Raw genomic sequence first — 5,774 nt, 5'->3', positions numbered from 1 at the left:
TGAGCGGCTTTCCCCTCCTACGCCCCCTCCCTCTCCTGTGCTCCCCTGCAGTGTCCTTGCACTCCCTCCTGTCTTGTCTTCCCTCTTCACCTCCCACCCCACCTGTCTCCTGCCTCTTGGTGCACCCGCTGACGCCCCTACTCTTTTCATCTCGCCCCCTCCTCTGCTGCACCTTGCTCTTCCCTCCTTTTCCATCCTCTCAGGCCTCTCCCTCGGCTGGTCCCACCCGGCAGTTTTATTCTTAATCGTGTGTGCTCCAAGTGGGTTTAAAATGTGTTGTTCTGGAGTGTTTTTAATGCTGTGCATGTGACTTCAGTGTCTTTTTTTATGCTTGAAGAATTGCCAGGTTTGTTTTTTAACTTTATGTCGACTTTTTTAATTGTTCCCCCATGACTGTCTACATGTCAGTGTATTTTTACCTCTATTATCTCCCCTTACTCTGTTTTATGTTCCCCTTTTTTATCGCCTTTATATGTATCATGTTCTTATTGTATTAGCTGTCATGTCATTCGGTTGAAGGGCAGCGGATTGTGCCGCTGACAGACCTCACCTGCCCATACGGGGCAGGGGAATGAAATCACAATAAATAAAAAAAAAAGAAGAATCAGGCAGCTCCCATTTGATTAGCAATCTGATAAGACGAGATTCTTTCTAAACGCAATACAAACAACGAGCGCAAGTTAGTAATGTCTGACATGTTTACTGTGGGTATATAGGGCGTGAAGTATACAGGGTGTTACAAAAAGGTACGGCCAAACTTTCAGGAAACATTCCTCACACACAAATAATGAAAAGATGTTATGTGGACATGTGTCCGGAAACGCTTAATTTCCATGTTAGAGCTCATTTTAGTTTCGTCAGTATGTACTGTACTTCCTCGATTCACCGCCATGATTTCATACGGGATACTCTACCTGTGCTGCTAGAACATGTGCCTTTACAAGTACGACACAACATGTGGTTCATGCACGATGGAGCTCCTGCACTTTCAGTCAAGGTGTTCATATGCTTCTCAACAACAGATTCGGTGACCGATGGTTTGGTAGAGGCGGACCAATTCCATGGCCTCCACGCTCTCCTGACCTCAACCCTCTTGACTTTCATTTATGAGGGCATTTGAAAGCTCTTGTCTACGCAACCCCGGTACCAAATGTAGAGACTCTTCGTGCTCGTGTTGTGGACGGCTGTGATACAATACGCCATTATCCAGGGCTGCATCAGCACATCAGGGATTCCATGCGACGAAGGGTGGATGCATGTATCCTCGCTAACGGAGGACATTTTGAACATTTCCTGTACAAAGTGTTTGAAGTCACGCTGGTACGTCCAGTTGCTGTGTGTTTCCACTCCATGATTAATGTGATTTGAAGAGAAGTAATAAAATGAGCTCTAACATGGAAAGTAAGCGTTTCCGGACACATGTCCATGTAACATATTTTCTTTCTTTGTGTGTGAGGAATGTTTCCTGAAAGTTTGGTCGCACCCTTTTGTAACACCCTGTATAGTGACGAGTACTTCGATGACTAAAGTGTTATTGTCGACTGTTTAACATCTAATAAACTTGCCATAGCTTACGAAAATGATTAAGGATGGAAAAAGAAAAGGTCGCTTTTCGGATGATTACACAAAAGAATGGTCTTTTTTCAAGAAAAGGCATATGGGTCAGCATGCGTTGTATGAGATTTATAGCTGTTTCATCTTAGTAACTCACAGTGGTAAGGCAGATGTGAGGCATCACATTTCTACGAAGAATCATACAACAGATTCACGGTAGCATCGTCATCAAAGCCTATTTCTACATTCATCAATAAAGAAGGTACCCAGGAAGAATTACTCGTTGTCAAGCATCATCAATCTTGCAGTTCCCTCGATAGTACCGTAAAACTGAATGCCGCATTATATCCTGACTGCAAAGTCGCCGCCAAGCAATCCACAGCCAGGAACAAAGCTACAGCAATTGTTAAAAATATTCTCGCACCACACACCATGTCCGAAGGCATAAGACAATTGCAAGAAGTTTCATTTTACGGCATAGGCACCGACACATCGAACTACAAGGCTGAAAAGATGTTTCTTTTAGTTGTTCTATATTCAATAAATAATTGAGTTCACTTCGAAATTTGAGGTCGCGACAATGGCTTTCTATACCACAGCATTTGATTACACAAGCTATTTCTTTTAATATACATCACGTATCTGATTGGATGACGCTATCTGAAACCCCAGAAACGGTGATCACTGAAAACACTATTATGTACCTGATTAAAAATATGGTTAAGATGCCAGTCGACAATTGTTTTCAGAATCATATGTGTCTGAAGAGCTTTCTAGAAACTAAGCGTGACTCGGAGGAATGGAAGTCTAAACACTCCGTGGAAGTAAGGTGGATTTATTTTCTTAAGGAAACTGAAGACCATCAAATCGACTGCTGCCAGAGACTGTAGAATCAATCTTACAAATGGTTCAGATGGCTCTAAGCACTATGGGACTTAACATCTGAGGTCATCAGTCCCCTAGACTTTGAACTACTTAAACCTAACTAATCTAAGGACATCACACACACCAATGTCCTAGGCAGGATTCGAACCAGCGACCGTAGCAACAGTGCAGTTCCGGACTAAAGCGCCTAGAACCGCTCGGCCACAGCGGCCGGCATTCAATCGTACAGTGCCAGTTTAACTACAAGCTGAGTTGCATTGAGTTTTGTAAATACGTACAAGGGAAAAAAGACTTGCTACAAAGGTTAAAATCGGGAAAATATGGTGTACCAAGTACTTCTGCCGCAACAAGTTCATTGTAATTGTTCTAAATAAAAGGTAATTATATTAAATAAATTTTTTACTTCTTATCCACTCCCCCATCTCAGAGTGCGCCAATGAGGTCCCGGGTAGATATGACAACCAGAGCCCTTAACCAGTATGGTGGGGTCCTGGGAACTCCAGCCACTTATATTATTCTGTTATTCCCACAGGGGCCGCTATTAGGAGCTGTGGTTCACAGTACCTTTCAGGCAGTAGCTTCTGAGCTGTTGACAGAAGTGGTTGTTCTGCGGTAAGTGATTTATGAGTTTTATTCAATTATTAGTGGAGCATGGGATCCGTGTGATCCCACCATACCATTACTGAAACTCTTTTATTAAAAATAATTGATATTGTTTCAGACAAAAATGGCATATTCACAACGACACTCGATGAATGTTAATGATGCCAATTTTCTGCAATGGCTGGAAGGTGCTATGAGCGATTGTGGAAGTGACCAGGACTTTGATCCAGATTTGGAAACTGATCGTAATTTGAATTTGGAGTTAGATAATGGTACTGATGACAGTCAGGAATATGAAGCCGAATCAGGTATTTCTTTGGGAAATTAAGAACAAGGATGCAGTGTGCAGGAAAATGTTGCATCTCAGGGCATGACAGCTCAGAATTATTTTGGAAAAAATAGGTGCAAGTGGTGTTCCACTCCACCTGCCATAAATGTATGAACCCATTTACCAGGAGTTATAGGTCCTGCTAAACTACTTGGAAAAAGTTGCTCTGAGCTAGATGCTTAGTCTTGTATTTTTACAAATGATATTTTAGAAGAAGTATTATTATGCTCAAATAAAAAAATAGCAGGCATAAGAAATAACTTTAGAGATAACAAATATTTGGTAGTAGATATTGATATTGTGGAGTTGAAAGCACTCCTTGGCCTTATCTTTTTTACGGCTATTTTCAAATCAAATGGCGAGCATTTGAACTCAGTATTTACAGCTGATGGGACTGACAGAGAAGTTTGCAGATGCAGATTTGCAATAATTTTACCTGCCCTCCGTTTTGACGACTCAATTACTAGACAAGAGCGTGCAAAAACAGACTCAACCGCAGCAATTTCTCACATATTTAATCTGTTTGAATCGAGTTTTTTTAAAAGGGCGTATCTCATGCTGAGTAAATTTTTCAGGACACACAAAAAACTGTGTCAACTCCAAACTACGAAACATAGATGCTTTTTGGTGGTTTTATGAGATTAGTACAGCAATCTCTGAGTTTATGTGAGAAGGGTTTTCAACTTAAGTAATTATGCAATGTGTAATTGAATTATAAACTTCATTGATTTACACCCTTTTAAAAAATTCATCCTAAATTAAAAATTCATATCACAATTAAACAAACTTTTCTTTTTTTAAATTTCGTTTAATTCTTTTTCAAAGGTATACAAAATACTATACAGAGCAATGGTTTGTGATACAAATCATAATAATTACTAAAAAAATATAACACCAGTACTGTGATCAACCACATGCGGATATTCTTGCTATAGTTCAAACTCCCGAGTATTATTTTTTTTCTCGTTCAATTTGAAGTACCTACATCTCGTAATTATAAAACTCATCATTTTTATGATAATACGCGTCTTCTTGTTTCTAATTATATATTGGACGCGAAATTCCTGTTTTCATTTCAAATACAAATTCTTTAGCATCGATGTTTTATGAAAGATTGTTCATAAAAGTTGTTTACGTTAAGAAAAGGCAAAAATGAAAAACCAAATCCTCTTTATTTGGACCATGTCCATTACTTTATAACGCGGAGGTAGGTAAGTATCGTAGAATCATGAAAAACAATCGTTTTCACAGTATCGAGCACATCATACAAATGCTGCATTATTACATTTGCTACTGTTCCATTACAATATGAACCCAATAGAACTGACCTGAGGCCACGTCACTGCCGAACGCTGGCGGGGTACAGAACGGCTCGTCATAAAAGAAGCAGAGAAAATGCTGCGCCTGGTTGGCTTCGTGGATTCTGTTGTCGATAGGCTCGTTATCAACGTAGCAGGTGACACTTCCAGAACTGAAATGTATTTCTCGGATTCGGATAAGGAAAGAGCTAAGAGATTACCAGACGACTGACTGTAAGTAATACCTTCGTAGCTTCAATATTTAACTATACTGTGAAATCCCTCAATACTCTCTTACGTTACACACAGCTCATGCAGAAAAATTACCCTGTGGTTAAGTCAGGAATTTTCATAACTTTTGTTTTTAATTACAACAGTACGTTAGCTAAAAACGATAACGTGTTGCGGTTTGCGTCTAGTCGTCCAAGAAGCATATTGTGGGAGATTTGCAGTGTATTATTTGATTCTGTTTAAAAAATAAATGACATTGAAGCCGTATTGCTCCTCTGATCATCTCTTTTTACGTGTAAGTCGCAACTAGGCGTGTCACTGCAGGCTAGCTGTACCAGCTGACCGGCCAGTGCTATCCAAGTTAAATGTGCCGGTTTTTGCTGTCCCATATTGTCGCCAAGTTGATGAGCGCGCAACGCACAGTACAAAACGCACCCTTATTATCGTACCTGACAGTACTTGAGTCAGGTTGGCTGCAGTCCCACGTGAAACTGAAATCCAATGAGGTTACCGCAAACGCGGAGGAATACATAGTGCAATGTTTACATCAGGTTTATTCTTATGATGAACGTATTATAGTTACGGGCAGCGGATAGCGTGGTACAAGCGGACCGCAGTTCGCTTGTCCATTGTCAATGTTCATGATGCTCTGATAACCTCGCTTAAATCTTTTGTTTTCCATTCCCATTACCATATCCTTTCCCTTTTCGTATGTACTGTGTCGGATATGGTTGCCATGCTTGTCGTGTAGTAACACTATTATTTACAGGTTGGTTTCCAAAGACGGGTTTAGGCGTTTGTTTAACTGCAGCTTTATGTTACCTCTTCATAAATCAGGCCAATGGAATCCAAAACTGACAAAAAGTACTCAGGGT

Source organism: Schistocerca piceifrons, chromosome 3, assembly GCF_021461385.2.
Source record: "Schistocerca piceifrons isolate TAMUIC-IGC-003096 chromosome 3, iqSchPice1.1, whole genome shotgun sequence".
Classification (NCBI taxonomy): Eukaryota; Metazoa; Arthropoda; class Insecta; order Orthoptera; family Acrididae; genus Schistocerca; species Schistocerca piceifrons.
The sequence above is the reverse complement of the archived record's forward strand: the minus strand, read 5'-3'. Positions refer to the sequence as shown.